General features: G+C 45.1%; 1 protein-coding gene and 1 pseudogene across 1 annotated transcript in view; one reads left to right on the forward strand and one right to left on the reverse strand.

Moving 5' to 3' along the window:
* Ncald (neurocalcin delta) overlaps window positions 1-15,700 on the reverse strand; it is a 396,699-nt gene that overhangs the window by 336,981 nt on the left and 44,018 nt on the right.
* On the forward strand, window positions 4,392-5,340 carry LOC114683025 (annotated as a pseudogene).

Here is a 15,700-nt window from a genome sequence, read left to right on the forward strand (position 1 = left end):
GAATTCCAGCTTACCCTTTTGTGTTAGATTTAAAGATCAGTTTTGTGATTCCCACTGTACCTTGAGTCCTTGCGTGCATCTGGTATTAACTATTTGTGAATTCAAGAGAAGCTGACATTTAAAAATCTAGCAGATTTTCTTTGGAATTTTAACTTAAAATTCATGATGGCTTTATACTTAAGATTTTGAATAAGAGGATGCATCATTTAATTTAACCTCTACTTAGCTATTGTAGAAGTGTTCTATACACCGATTGGGGAATGGCAGCATTGGTAGATCACTTTAGGGCAGAAAGGGCCCTGATTTTAAAAAGTGTTTGTTCTGGAGATGTGTGCCAAGTTGTCTCTTCCCTGCTTCCCCTGCCTCCATCCACCCAGAAAGACGGCTTCGTGCTGCTGTCCCCGAGGGCTTCAGTATGTCCCTTCTGCTCTGTCAGATCTCCAACATCTACAGAGCCAAGTCCCAGTATGGAATCTCTGCTTAGTAGAAATATCTGGTATAGGGGCTGAGAGGTGGCTCAGTGGTTAAGGGCATTGTCTGCTCTTCCAGAGGACTGGGGTTCAATTCCCGGCATCCACATGGTAGCTTACAACTGTCTGTAACTCCAAGATCTGATGCTCTCACACAGACAGACATGCAGGCAAAACACCAATGCACGTAAAATAAAAATAAATAAACTTTAAAAGGAAATATCTGGTGTAGTTTCCCATTTTCTGACTGAATTCTGACCCATTTAGCTTATAATTTTCTCGAAGATACAAATGCACAAAAATTCAAGTGAAAATTCACAATAGGGGCTGGAGAGATGGCTCAGTGATGAAGAGCACTGACTGCTTTTCCAGAGGACCTGGGTTTGAGTCCCATCACTCATATGGCAATTCCAGTCTGAGGGGATCTGACACCCCTTCTGCCTTCCAACGGCACTACATGTATGTGATGTATTAGCCATGTATGCATGCAAAACACCGATACATACAACATAACATAAAATAATTTCTATAATTCACAATGAACCCGGACATGTCTGAGCAATCACTTACTGTCTCTGACCTCAAAGGCACAGCAAAAATAGATAAATGGAACGTACCAGCTGAAGAACTCCTCTGCAGCCAAGAAAGCAGCGGAGTGGAGATCTCTCACAGACGGGGAGAGAACGTTTTCATGCTGTACATCTGGTCAGAAGCTACTGTCCAAAATAGATAAGCAACTAAATAGCAAGAGAATGAATGCACCATTTTTGTAGTGTGCCAAGAACCCAAATGGATATTTCTCAACAACAACAAAAAAAGATATATACATAGTTAGTAGTTACAGGAAAAACTATTTACTTCTAAGGGAAATGCAAATTAAGCTGCAATGCTCTTTCCCTTCACATGTTAGAAACAGCAGCAAGCATGTGGAGAAAGAGAGCCTTGAACAGTGTTGGGTAGATATAAACTAACATAGCGGCTTGGAGATCAGCATGGCCGTTCCTCAGGGACTGGAAGCAGAACTGCCAGGACCCAGCAGGCATATCCTCTTCAGGCATATCCTCAAAGGAACTGGCAGTAGTATGTCAGAATCCGGCATGGTGGTACACGCTTGTAACCCAAGCCACTGAGAGACTGGGGTAGGAGGGTCAGGAGCTAAAGGTCATCAAATTAGAAAAAGAAATGAAAGCATAAAAACACACAACGTCACCCTCATGTCCATTGCACCACTGTCCATCAGAGTCAGCACAGAGAATGAGCCTCGTGGGTGACAACGGATGGATGGACTTTTAAAATGTGGTCGTGAGAATGGAATTCTGTTCCTGTGACAGCATCGACGGCCCTGGGAGACATTATGCTAAGCCAGGCACAGAAAGACTCACACGGAACAATCATACATGATCTACAGAGCTAAACGGGTGGAGCTCCAAGCACAAGAAGGGTTACTGGGGGGCTGGAGAGATGGCTCAGGGTTTAAGAGCATTGGCTGTTCTTCCAGAGGGCCTGGGTTCAATTCCCAGCACCCACATGGCAGATTACAACTGTCTCTTACTCCAGTTCCAGGGGATCTGATGTCCTCACACAGACATAGATGCAGGCAAAACACTAGTCAAAGCTCACTTAAAAAAAATGAGGGTTCCTGGAGGGGGTGGGATGGGAGCACAGGAAGATGCTCCAGGTGTCAAGTTAGACAGATGTTACAGAGCAGAGTGACAGTAGGTGATTATGGACTCTGTAGTTCCAAACTACCAAAATGCATTGTAAATGTCCTCACCACAAAAATAAATAATAAAAGATGTGTGAAATAAGATATTAATTAGATTGATTTAATCATTCTACAATACAAACATATATGGAAATATCACATGATAGTCAATACATTTATACAATTATTATTTTCCAAACAAAAATCAATTTTTAAATCTTTTAAAAGACCCACACAAATCAAGTTGGCAATAGTGTAATTAAGAAAATGCTTTCAGTTTGATGTTGACGAGAATATAAATTGTCAGGTTTTCTGAAGGGAAGCTTAGCAGTACAAATCAAAAACCACAGTGTATAGGTTGAGTCCTGTATTTTCACTCTGAGAAATCACTCTAAGAAGTAAGCAGTCAGTTGTCCAAGACTGAGGGACAACACCCACCGCAGTGTTCGGATCAGTAAAAGCAGAGAACAAAAACTGCAGCCGGAAGACCCGGCAGCAGGGACCGGGATGAACAGCTTCACACCCACGGCACACCCTCAACAGCGGCTGAGATAGTCTGCAGAGTCCTGGACACAGAATCTCACTAGAGCATCAGGTAAATGGCAAAAGTAGCCTTCGGACTACATGTGTAATGCTTTTGAAGTTTGGGAAATAACTGGCATTGTTCTTTAACCATGGCCATTATTCCGTAATCGCTGATTGCAGACAATGTTTCTGGGTGGTAGCGGTGGTTGACTGTGGCGAACTTGCAGTTGTGTAGGACACAAAAACACAAACAATAACAGAAGTCTGTTTTAGTGTCAGTGTGCCCTTGTTTAACAGAATCACATGCCCAAGATATTTGAAAATTTCAAGTACTTTCAAAACCATTCTGGATTTATTTAACTAAAATTGGCAAAAAAAAAAAAAAAAAAAAAAAATCGCTTTGATTTTTTTCCTTTTCTATTATTTTCTCATCATTTTCAAGCTTTTTCAATTAACTCAATGGCAAAAATATACCTATCTGTATGTCAGTGCTTTGTTTGATAGAAAAAGGCTAACAGCCAAGGGAGAGGGGAATCTGGGAGCCAGCCCGTGGCCTGGGAGTCAGGCTGCCTTGTTACCTCTCACCTGCTGCTCACCCTGACAGTGCCCTGCAGCTTGCAGAGAAACATGGAAGGAAACAAGCTGCTCCTGAAAAGTGAAATTGAGGGAAGAAAAATGACCATGGCCACCAAATGCAGAACACCTCTCAGAATCCACCCCACTGCAACTGAGTGCAGAAACAGCTCTCAGAATCCACCCCACTGCAACCAAATGCAGAACACCTCTCAGAATCCACCCCACTGCAACCGAATGCAGAAACACCTCTCAGAATCCACCCCACTGCAACTGAGTGCAGAAACAGCTCTCAGAATCCACCCCACTTCCTCCCTGCCCCTGGAGTCATCTGAAACTCTCCGGTGGTCACTTTAGCCTCAGGAATCTTCAGAACAGACAAAGATTCCTACTCACAGGGAAAAGACCACCACCCTGCTCCACATGCTCACTCACAAACTCCAGGCACATAACAGAATCTAAAAACAACGTGGCTGCTGGGATCTAAAGGCTCCACAGTTGTTGTTGTTATTGTTGCTGTTGTTTCCTATACCCACCGAAGCTTGCAGAGTAGGGACTGAAATCAAGCAGTCCGGGGCACTGTTTGCTCGGGGCTGTCCTGGGGAAACACAGTCACTGCTATTTTGGGCGTCTCAAACTACTAGCAAAAGTCTATAGGAAAAATAACAATGATCCAGTGGACAAAACACTGATAGCCACGAACCAAACTGTGAATCCAGATGGTTTCAACCAGAACCCCCTGCCCTGGGCTTGGTTTATTGATCATACAGCACAGCAGTTGCTGTTGGATTCCACTGTTTTCCCTAACATCATTCACACAGTCACCCCCAGTGCTAATGTTTTCCATGTTGAGAGTGTCATGCTGGAGTTGCCTCAAGCAGCTTCCAGTTTGAAGGGAGAACGAAATATATAGAAATCATGAAATATGGTGGAAAAGGGAGAAATTAATGTTGGAAAGAGAGAAGCAGGCCTTCTTTTTTTGGTATGTAATATGATTAAGCCAGCAATCCATCCCTACATACATGGCCAAGAGAAAATGTATAATATATATTGTGTATCTAACACACCCAAAGGAATCTGCCTACAAATGATCTCAGATATGAGTTAAGAGGAAAATGAGAGGTCTGTGTGGAGCCGCGGTCGCGGGTTGCTGTTCCGCAGGATGGGGTTTGTTAAAGTTGTCAAGAATAAGGCCTACTTTAAGAGATACCAAGTGAGATTTAGAAGGCGGCGAGAGGGTAAAACTGACTACTATGCTCAGAAACGATTGGTGATCCAAGACAAAAATAAGTACAACACACCCAAATACAGGATGATAGTTCATGTAACCAACAGAGATATCATCTGCCAGATTGCCTATGCCCGCATAGAAGGAGACATGATCGTGTGCGCAGTGTATACACACGAGCTGCCCAAGTACGGTGTGAAGGTTGGCTTGACAAATTATGCTGCCGCCTATTGCACTGGCCTGCTGCTGGCCCACAGGCTTCTCAATAGGTTTGGTATGGACAAGATCTATGAAGGCCAAGTGGAGGTGACTGGAGATGAATACAATGTGGAAGCATTGACAGCCAGCCTGGTGCCTTCACTTGCTATTTGGATGCAGGTCTTGCCCGAACTACAACTGGCAATAAAGTTTTTGGGGCCCTGAAAGGAGCTGTGGATGGAGGCTTGTCTATTCCTCATAGTACCAAATGATTCCCTGGTTATGATTCTGAAAGCAAGGAGTTCAACGCAGAAGTACAGCGTAAGCACATCATGGGTCAGAATGTCGCAGACTACGTGCGCTACCTGATGGAGGAAGACGAAGATGCTTACAAGAAACAGTTCTCTCAGTACCTCAAGAACAACGTGACTCCAGACGTGATGGAGGAGATGTATAAGAAAGCTCATGCTGCTATCCGAGAGAATCCAGTCTATGAGAAGAAGCCCAAGAGAGAAGTGAAGAAGAGGTGGAGCCGACCCAAAATGTCTCTTCCCCAGAAGAGTGATCGGGTTGCTCAAAAGAAGGCAAGCTTCCTCAGAGCTCAGGAAAGGGCTGCTGAGAGCTAAAGCAATTTTCTATGAAGATTTTTTCATAAAAATAATAAACTTATTGACTAAGCAGCCAAAAAAAAAAAAAAAAAGAGGAAAATGAGAGAGTCGGTATGCCAAAATACATCTCCACATGCTGCTAAGCAGGAAAAAAATAAAATTAAAAAAATATAGCTTATAACGTTGTATTTTAAACAATGAAAGATGAGGATCTGATGGCTCAGAAGCAAAGAGATGGCTCGGTCCACAGAGCCCACGTGAAAGCCAGGAGGGCGTGGCAGCCTGCCTGTAATCTCAGTGCTGAGGAGGCAGAGCCGTGGAATCCCAGAGCACACTAGCTTGCCAGACTGATAGAAACAGCAAGCTCTGTGTTCAATGAGAGGGCCTGCCTCAATATACAAGATGCCACACGTGTGCACATGTACCTGCACACATGGGAATACACACACACAATATACACACTTAAAAAATCAGATACATAAGGACACAGTTAACAAAAGATGCCAAAACTTCTATACTGACAATATTGATGTGATAACAAAAGAAAACACAATAAAATAGATAATACACTGGACATGTGACTGTTAAGATATCAGTTCTCTCAATTTGACCTAGCCATTCAACTAAGTCAGGTTCAAATCTCAGCAGATTCTTCTTGGCAAAATGTATACATGTGGGCTGACAAGATGCTTAGTGGGTACTTGTGGAGGCTTATGAACTGGTTTGTTCTCCAAGATCCACATGTTGGAAGGAAAGAATCAACTCCCATAAGTTCTGACCTTTACACACACATGTGTGAATGTACACACTCACATGTGCACACACACGTGCACACACACACACACTGATTCACATATTTCTGGAAAGAGCATAACATGGAATAAATCTATTCAAAAACTGCTTGCTTTTTTTCTATTAATATTAAACATGTCTACCCCATAAACCAGCAATCTAATCCCATAGACATGCCTAAAAACAAAGAAAATTGACTCCAGAATGTTGAAAGCATTTTTACAACAATCCAAGTATCCATTCGCAGTATGCCAACTAGATCTTGACAGAATGAAATCCTACATAACAATAAAAAAGGACACAATACCGGTAGACACAATAGATGATAGATAGTCACAAGTATTTATATCGAGAAAAAAGAGCCAGATCCCAAAGACAGCATACTGTATGATGCCATTCACTTGAAGTTCAAGGCCATGGCAAGTATCAATAGTGATAGAGGTCAGAGCAGTTGACATCTTTGACGGCTGATAGTGGTTAATAACCAGCAAAGGGTGTGAGGGAACTCCCCAGGTGGCGGGAGCTTGCTGTGTCTTGAGCTAAGAGGCTGTTGCATGGGGACATGCATGTGTGAAAATTCATCAAGCTCTAGAGCTGAGGAGTTTTACATTTGTAAATAATAAATGAAATCACAGGAAGGAACAGGCAGTGGGAAATGCTACCAGAAAGACATGTGTGAGAGGCCACAGGAACAGTGAGGCCTCCGAGGTGGTCATGAAGGATGAGATGGAACAGAAATCACCAACCACGTTACATGCTGAGTGACCCTTGACAGAGGAAAGAGGTTTTGGTCTAGAGAGGAGGGGATTAATTCAGACTGCCTGGAGGAACATGTCAGGAATAGCCACACCAAAGTTTCTGGCATTCAGCCATTTTTCAACATCCTAAAAATGATAGTTTCATATGACTCAACCTAGCAGATAAAATAGTAAAATAAAATACGGGTCAAGGATAGCTCTTTGGGTCACTGTTCTGTTTAGAAGGAAAAGGAAAAGCCAGCAAAATCACAGACAGAAAAGGAAAGGTAAGAAAATGGTCACAGAACTATAATCCGTTCAACAAACACTGTACATTTGGGGAAGTGTAGCCCCTTAACTAAAAACTGTCTAGTTAAAAACTTCCACACAGGACAAGAGAATTAACTGTTACAGAAGGTCAGCAAAGGCTAAAAAGGCCTGGAAAGGGGTGCTCAACCTCATGACCATGCCCAGGACAAGCAGGAGAGCTCACCATGCCCAGGACAAGCAGGAAAGCCAAGGCATGTGATCCCAGACACTTTAAAATCCTGGTGCACATTTCTAGAGAGAGGTTTGGAAAACACTCACATAGTCCTTCCCAGAATGCACTGTGCATAGTTTCTGGAGAGCAACCGATCCACATGCATCTGCCATCTGGGGACACAAGAAGGCAGTGTGCACAAACCAGCAGGCTGCCTCTCCACAGACTCCTAATGTGCTGGGACCTCCACCTTAGACTCTGAGCCTCCACAACCATGAGAAAGAAATTTCTGGTTTTATCTACCATAAAAGAACATCATGCCTTTCCCTTTCAAAACACGCACACTTGAATTGTTGCTCTAAGGTGGATTTGCAATGAACCTTCTCTAGTCATCCTGTTGTCCCTGTGACAAGTGTTTAAAAATAAAAAGGTTGACAGCTCCTGTGTTTGACCATCAAGGTTGGCCTTTGCCTTCTCTACTTACATGCATACACATGTGCCTATGAACAACCCAAGTGTGTGGTGTTTCTCTCCCCAGCATTTGAAATATCTTTCTAATTATTGTGAGCTTTTCTACTGAGAGAACACAGGTGAATTATCCTTAGTCACCAAGACAAGCTAATAAGAGACCACAGAGGTTTGCAGACAGGAAATCCAATCTCCCCCCTCCCCGGGAAGTCTGGGCCAGCTGCTGCTCCTGGCCATGACAGGATGCCCCCATGAGAATGAAGCAGGAAGGAACGGAGCTCTGGAACATAACAAGGTTTTTGCAACCACATGGCATTTGCCACATAGCAGTTCAAGGGTGTTAAATTTGGTCATCAGAGGAAGAAAGGTCAACTCTGTGACCCACTGTCTCTATAGGAGAGCTAGACTCTGCTTGGTAGCTCTCCAGAAAGACAGCATCTCACAATAGCAGAACCCAGAGAACAAATATAAAATGACTCCTGTGTTGTCTAAGATGCTGTGGAACTGGGAGACATCCCACTGAAAATGTCTCTAAGCTTGTCCCTCAGGTGCTCGTGAGCACGTAAATGTAGTTACATGAGACAAATGGCATGCCTTTCCTTTTCAAGTAATGTACACTTTGTTTTGGAGATACATGCAATTACCTCACTCATCCTCTTCTTTCCTGGGACTCACAGCTCATATCTGCACAGTGGTCTGCTTGCCAGAACGGAAAGTCTACCTGAGGCCAGGGCCTAGAGGGAAGCAACACTCTAGGCCCATCCTGAAGTAGGGCAATCTCTAATCAACATCTGGTCACGTGGCTTCTTCCCATTCTTCCCCTGTCTCCTCTGAGAGGAACTCTTCACATGACTGTCTTGGATGCCTTAGACAGTTTAGATGAAAGGCTCATTCTAGAACTTGTACAGGTTGATCAGAGCTCTTTACCACCACCAGGGATGCAGTAAAATGGTGGAATGTGGACTATCGGGAATATGATGGTCATCCATCCTAAGGCTGCTCCATAGGGACAGGATACCTGGAGTATTGAGACTAGATTGTGTACACAGACATGGGAAAGACGTTGTCAAGACTGGGGTCAAATATGAGAGCAGAAGATCCTGGTATTTATGGGACAAAGTGTTCTAAGGTTCTTTGGAAAGGAAAGTCAGATGGCATTTTTAAATATTCTTTAAAATTTTGAGACAAATTAAAAGATATAGAGGCTATATGAGTGAGTTTTCTCATTGCTGTGTCCAAAACCTTGACAAGAAGCAACCCAAGGGAACAGGCATTTATTTTGTCCACAGTGTCTGTCAGGGAGGGCATGATGGCTGGACACAGTGTCTGTCAGGGAGGGCATGGTAGTCACAGTGTCTGTCACGGAGGGCATGGTGGCCAGACACAGTGTCTGTCAGGGAGGGCATGGTGGCCGGACACAGTGTCTGTCAGGGAGGGCATGGTAGTCACAGTGTCTGTCATGGAGGACATGGTGGCTGGACACAGTGTCTGTCACAGAGGGCATGGTGGCTGGACACAGTGTGTCACGGAGGGCATGGTAGTCAGACACAGTGTCTGTCACGGAGGGCATGGTAGTCAGACACAGTGTCTGTCACGGAGGGCATGGTAGTCAGACACAGTGTCTGTCAGGGAGGGCATGGTGGTCAGACACAGTGTCTGTCATGGAGGACATGGTGGCTGGACACAGTGTCTGTCACGGAGGGCATGGTGGCTGGACACAGTGTCTGTCAGGGAGGGCATGGTGGTCGGACACAGTGTCTGTCACGGAGGGCATGGTGGTCGGACACAGTGTCTGTCACGGAGGGCATGGTGGCTGGACACAGTGTCTGTCACGGAGGGCATGGTGGCTGGACACAGTGTCTGTCATGGAGGGCATGGTGGTCGGACACAGTGTCTGTCACGGAGGGCATGGTGGTCGGACACAGTGTCTGTCACGGAGGGCATGGTGGCTGGACACAGTGTCTGTCACGGAGGGCATGGTGGTTGGACACAGTGTCTGTCACGGAGGGCATGGTGGCCAGACCAGCTTTTGTCCAAGGTGGCAGGAGCTTACAGTGTTGCTTGTTCACATCTTAGCAGCCAACCAGAAAAATCCCAGAAATTACAGCTGGAAAAGGGCTCATCTGTAAGTCTTGGGACTTGCCCTCCCCAGCAACCCATTTCCTCCAGTAGACCCCATCTCCTGAAGATTCCACAATCTCCCCCAACAGCACCATCATCTAGAGACCAAGTGTTCAAACACATGAGCCCATGGGAAACATTTTACATTGGATCTCTAGCAGGGCGTGGTCTCCTCAAGAGTCTGACAGTGATGTTTCGGCTGTATTTTGGTTGGTTTTAGAATGCCTATCCTAGCTCTGCCCTTACTCAAGAAACGCGGTTCTGCCCACAAGATCTGATCAATAGAAGCTTCATGCTCCCATTCTTGACCACCATTGACTGGGACAAGAGGTCAGAGCAGGCATGAAGGAGCGCTGTGTGTTGTGGTGGAGACAGACACTGCACTCACTCTCTCTGGATCTGGACTTCCTACACACTGGCGTCCTCCCTGGTCTAGGGGCGGAGATCACACATCTCTCAGGAAGTTGCCCCAGGCTTCTTCTCTGCCCTATAAGCACACCCACCGAGTCACTGGAGCTAAGCTACCATCCAGTCCTAGCCCTTCCCCTGCTCCAGAGTCAGACATTGAAGCAGCAGTCTGGCATCATTTGCTCTCCGGTCGGCATCTCAAACTGAACATGGCCATAGCATAAACTGAATTCCCTGCCTGTCCGCTGTTGCTCTCCTCGTCTTCCCTGCATCTGTAAATGAAAACCCCATGTCGCCAGTGCCTCTGGCAGGAACTTTGTCATCAACTTTGATTTATCTTTTCCTCAGCATCCCACATCCAAGTCACCCACAAACTGTGACATCCCAGCAGCCACTTTGCACCAACTCTGCTGCCGTCTCTGGGCCAAGTCACTGTTCTAGGATTCCTTTCAGTATCCCCGACTTCTCACTTCTACCCTTGCCCTCTACATCCTGTCGTTCACACACTGGAGTAACCTTTTAAACAGATATTGCAAGTCCTCAGTCTAAGATCTTTCCAATGCCTGGCTCTTCCTTTCTTCTAAGAGGTGAAAAGGTGCACATTCCAGCACATACTACAAGTCCGTCTGGGAGTTCTCCCAACCTTTCTCAGACCATCAATCCTGCTGCATCTCTGTGTGCGTTCTGCCCCGGGTACCATGGCTTCTGGCTGCCCCTTCAGTGCACTAGTCATTCCTGACAGGCTGACGTCATCCTTCCTTTGATTTCTGCCTTGTTGTTCTGATTAGCATTCAAGATTGCAAACCTCCTTCGACCACATCTTTAAAGTGGCATAGATGTTCGCTTCCTAAGGCTCTCTATCCCCTCTCCTCAGCCACCTCTTCTTCGCTCAACCTTTCATTGGTTTGTTTGCTCTGCCTTTCCGATTGTTGCCTTAACTTTCTACTAAGGAGAATGGCTTGATCCCATGCCAAAACACAGCAGGCACTCATTAGTATTTAGTCAACAAAAGCAGGTGGGTCTTAGCATCTCCAGTCAGTGGAGGAGGCTACAGCCCATGGGTCAAAGTCACGCAAGGTTGGAGGCCATGTTGGATCTGTTATAGAAAGCAAGCTTAGGAAGAGCAATAGAGGAAAGAGCTAGACAGGCCTGGCCAGTGCAGACCACAGCTTCGTTCCTAGTCATCTCCTGTCCCTCTTTCCACTCAGCCTGGCTGCCTTGTAGCATCTTCCTGTAGTAACATCTATCTTTGGGAGGTTTTCCGTTGAATCCTTTCCATGAAGCCTGCTCTAGCTGAGCCACCTGCTCTGTTCTGGGCAGCCAGTAACCCTGAGCTTAGACCAGACACTGCAAAGTCTGCAGCTGCCCCATCTGTTTCCTTTCTAACCACAAAGAGCAGCCTGGAGAAAGAGCTAGGCAGCCATTGCACCTCCCCAACTCACAGGGAAGGACATCAAGAGCCAGGTGTGAACGCCTCCTTCTATTGCCCTCCAGTAGCAGTCCCTGCCAGAGTGAGATGACCCATCCTTCTTCTCATGGGACACTCTACATGGTGGATGTGGAACTCATTCCTTAGGTGTTTGGTCAGAGTGAGATAATTTCCATTCTCCACAAAGAGAACACAAACATCCCTGCATTCAGACTTAATTTTCATTAAATAAAGCTTTAAAAATTACTCTTGGTATGTCTTCAAAGATTCCAAGCATACCAGCAACGATCCCTATCTATAGCAACAGCTGCTGCTGTTTTCACAGCCCACTTCTCATGTACCTCCTGCAGCTGATCGTTTGACAGCTCCAAGTGAATATTAACTGCAGGGTATAATTAATAAATAGGATTACTTTACCTTTGCACACATGAACACATAAAGCAATCTGCCAACATTTAAGGAAATTTCATCATGCCATGGCACATTCAATCGTGTTTAAGGAAGTGAGAAAATGAAGACATAGGATAATGGCAAACTTGCCCAAGTATCACAAAACCCATCCAGCAGAGTGTCACAGTGATGGGGGCAAGCTACTGATTGCCCTGCCTCCAATAATCTACCTTGTCAAAGACAAGGAAAGACTTGATTGCAAACAGAATCATTCACTGCACTTTGCCAACCTTTTTAATAAAAAATAGATCCATGCCACCACCCACCCTCTCAGAAAAGATTTCCACCCAGGAAACATAATTCATCTGTTCCAATGACTTCACATGAAGGTTAATGGCACAGGGTTCTGTTGGCAGCCAGCAATGTTCTCTATTTTGACTTCTCACTTAAGAGCTCTGTTACTCTGTACAACCCCAAGCAAGTGCCTTTATTTAAACCACCCCCAACTGACCTTTAAAGCCTAATACTAGGCTCACTTTGACAGCTTCCTATAAGCATTCATTTCGAGACTGGCCAGAAATAAGAAACATTATAGCCGGTTCTTTCAGATGGCAGAGGCAGGGGAAGGCAGGCCTGTTGTGCCACAGCAGGCCTGCAGCCTTGGCTCCTAGGCATCCCATTGTTTTGTTCCTCTTGGGGTTGGTCCCTGAACTTCAAGGAACCCACAGGAGTCAAGCACTCTTGTCTTGGGTGGGTAGGAAGGAGGAATCTAGCATGTATTCCTGCTCATCAAAGGGAAGACTTGGGGATTTCCTTCTGCCCAGAAAAGAGCCAAGCCTAAGTGTGGGCTCTGGAAACAGAACTCTCTGGACACACTCCATGGTGGCTGTTAAGGGATTAGAGCTCCAGCAGAAAGTTCTATCCAGAGGACACACTGAGACTGGCATGTGTCACACTAAGTGGGTGGTTCTCAAATTATTTACTTCCATGTGGCATCAAGGAGCTTGAGCTGGCCTTTACACGCCTTAAGACTAAGTGTCTGAGCATGAGAGGGCCTGAGGGTCTCAGATGCAGACACATTTTAGTGCTAGAAAAGGTTTGCAGGAAACCTTCAGAGGGGTTGGTGATGGGTGGCGATCCCCTCTGCAACATGGCGCCCAGAGCACCTGCACCGCATTCACCTACAAATGAGTTCAGGCTGCCAGCCTCTCTCCTTGATGTCCTGTTCTAACTCTGTCCATCTAACTGTCCAATAAAAAGACATCATCACAGCAAGATCTGTGTCTAAGTGCAACAATAACAAAAAAAAGAAGTCTTACTTAGAAATAGTAAGCACCAAGAGACAAATGTCCCAAGATAAGGGCTGACAACTGTGTTTATTTGTTTATCTGTTTATTTCTTATTGCATTCTCAGGAAGAGGAAACAGTTCTGGTCTTATATAGGTCCTGCAAGTTAGAGAAATAAAGCTTTAAGAACAGAAACAATAAAAAGGATCTTTTGATTTATTATTATTATTATCATTTTTTAGTCCAAGTCTCACTCTGTAGCTAAGGCTGCCTTTGAACTCTCCAACTATAGCCTCCCCAGTATTAGGGTTACAAGTATGCACCTCCACACGCAGCTAAAAGGCCCTTTTCTGGCCTCTTTCTTGCTGGCTCTTCTCTTATTGTGAGAAAAAAGAAGAAGAACTCATGCTTTTAATAATCTTAGAAATTGTGCTATTTACCACAGGGTTAGTAAATCTTAAGACTATAAATATGAGCGGCCTATGACTTTGTCTGCTTGGGATTCGAGGACATCAGCACATTAGGTTAACCTCTTTAGAGAGTCGTTTGGTTTATCACTGGTCCAACAAAGCCCTTTACATACAGAAAATTACTTAGTATTATTGATATAGCACTGATGGAAACAAGATCAAACAGTCCCTGAGCTTAAGAACAGTTTAGCCCATTTGTACTGTTCTTGATTTCACGTCCCGTGGGAACTCGCAGATAACACTAGGCGTGTGTCTGGCTGCTCGGTGCGATCAACCTTCCTTCCTCTGCATTTTCCATTGTGTTGATAAGCCATCCAGCTAGGTGTGTCGTATGTACCTGAAGCCAGGCGTCAAGTTTGCATGGGAAGATGAGTCCCTGTTCATAATAGTAAGACAGGAAGATGGGTCATATTTGGTCACACAGATGGAGCCTGGCTGGCAGTCCTTGACAAGGCGCCAGACAAACTCCAGTTGGGAGGGTGGACCCTTCCACCAGCAGGAGCCTGATGTCCTTGCCCGGTGAGCAGCCATGGAGACAACAGTAGGAGAGAGAACACCCGAAGCCTAACCCACCGACTTGCTTTAAATAATATCACATGGCAATAGGAGAGTAGACTGTTATGTTTAAGTCACCTTTCTAAATCTGGCTTTGTAACCTATCAATCACCCCTGAACCCTCCACCAAGATACTTACTGAGGCTGATGCAGACAAGTTGGTGGCAATTTTATATTTCTGAGAATGTGAAAATAAATAAACAGCGTCAACACTCATCCTACGGGCATTTGTCTCTTGGTATTTACTATTTTCAAATAATAGTCTTCTTTTCTGTTACCATTGTTTTTTGAGACAGATATTGCCAAAATAATGTTTCTTTTGATGGACAGTTATTTAAGAAGCTCTATGATTCAAACTGTTTGGGGGGCACCCAGGGAGGGGATCGGGATCTGTCCCTGGTGCATGGGCAGGCTTCTGGAATCCGGTGCCTGTGGTGTGACACCTTGCACAGCCTTGGTGCAGTGGGAAGGGGCTTGGACCTGCCTAGGCTCAGTGTGCTGGGCTCTGCTGACTCCCCATGGGAGACCTTGATTTGGGGGATGTGGGGATGTGGGGTGGCTTGGGAAAGAGGGCTGGGGGGTGGAAGGAGAGAGGGGGGTCTGTGAATAGCATGAGGAGTGAGTAGAAAATTTGTTAATAAAGAAAAAAAAAGTCAAAAAAAAGGAAAGAAAAATTAAAAACCAAAAAATAAAAAATAAAAAAAGCTCTATGATTAACATGAGTCTCTGCCCCTGTCAGAAAGTGATACAAATATAAAAGGGCCTCTCCAAATTGTAGTGTCTCTCTAACCAAAACACCAGTGGTTCATCCATCCCCCTCAGCTCCTCCACGTCCATTCCAGATTAGTCAAATGCCCAGCCTTCACACACACCCTCAAAGTACCCTCCCCGTATATATTGCTTAATATAGGAGATTCATATTTCCTCAGCCTGTCATCCTAGAATCATTTTTCTTTACATCAGGTTGTCAGTGAAGAAATCAGCATCTAAATAATAATAATGATAGTAATAATAAGTAGTAGTAATAGTAGTAAAAATAATAATGGAGTATTCTCCAGACACCACAGGGTTAAGTAGAAGCCTGCTGTTAGGCAGGAGGCGGAGCTCTCTTCCCCAGCAGGTGCAATGGTGCTGTGGCCCTGGCTCCATCCCAGCTGAGGCCCTGGCTTGGGTTCAGACCCTTCACCAGGCCATGGTGAATAATGTAACAGAGAACCAGAACCAAGTCAAGGGGGGCAGTGAGGCGTGAGCAGCC

The sequence above is a fragment of the Peromyscus leucopus genome, chromosome 20, assembly GCF_004664715.2.
Source record: "Peromyscus leucopus breed LL Stock chromosome 20, UCI_PerLeu_2.1, whole genome shotgun sequence".
NCBI classification, from domain to species: Eukaryota; Metazoa; Chordata; class Mammalia; order Rodentia; family Cricetidae; genus Peromyscus; species Peromyscus leucopus.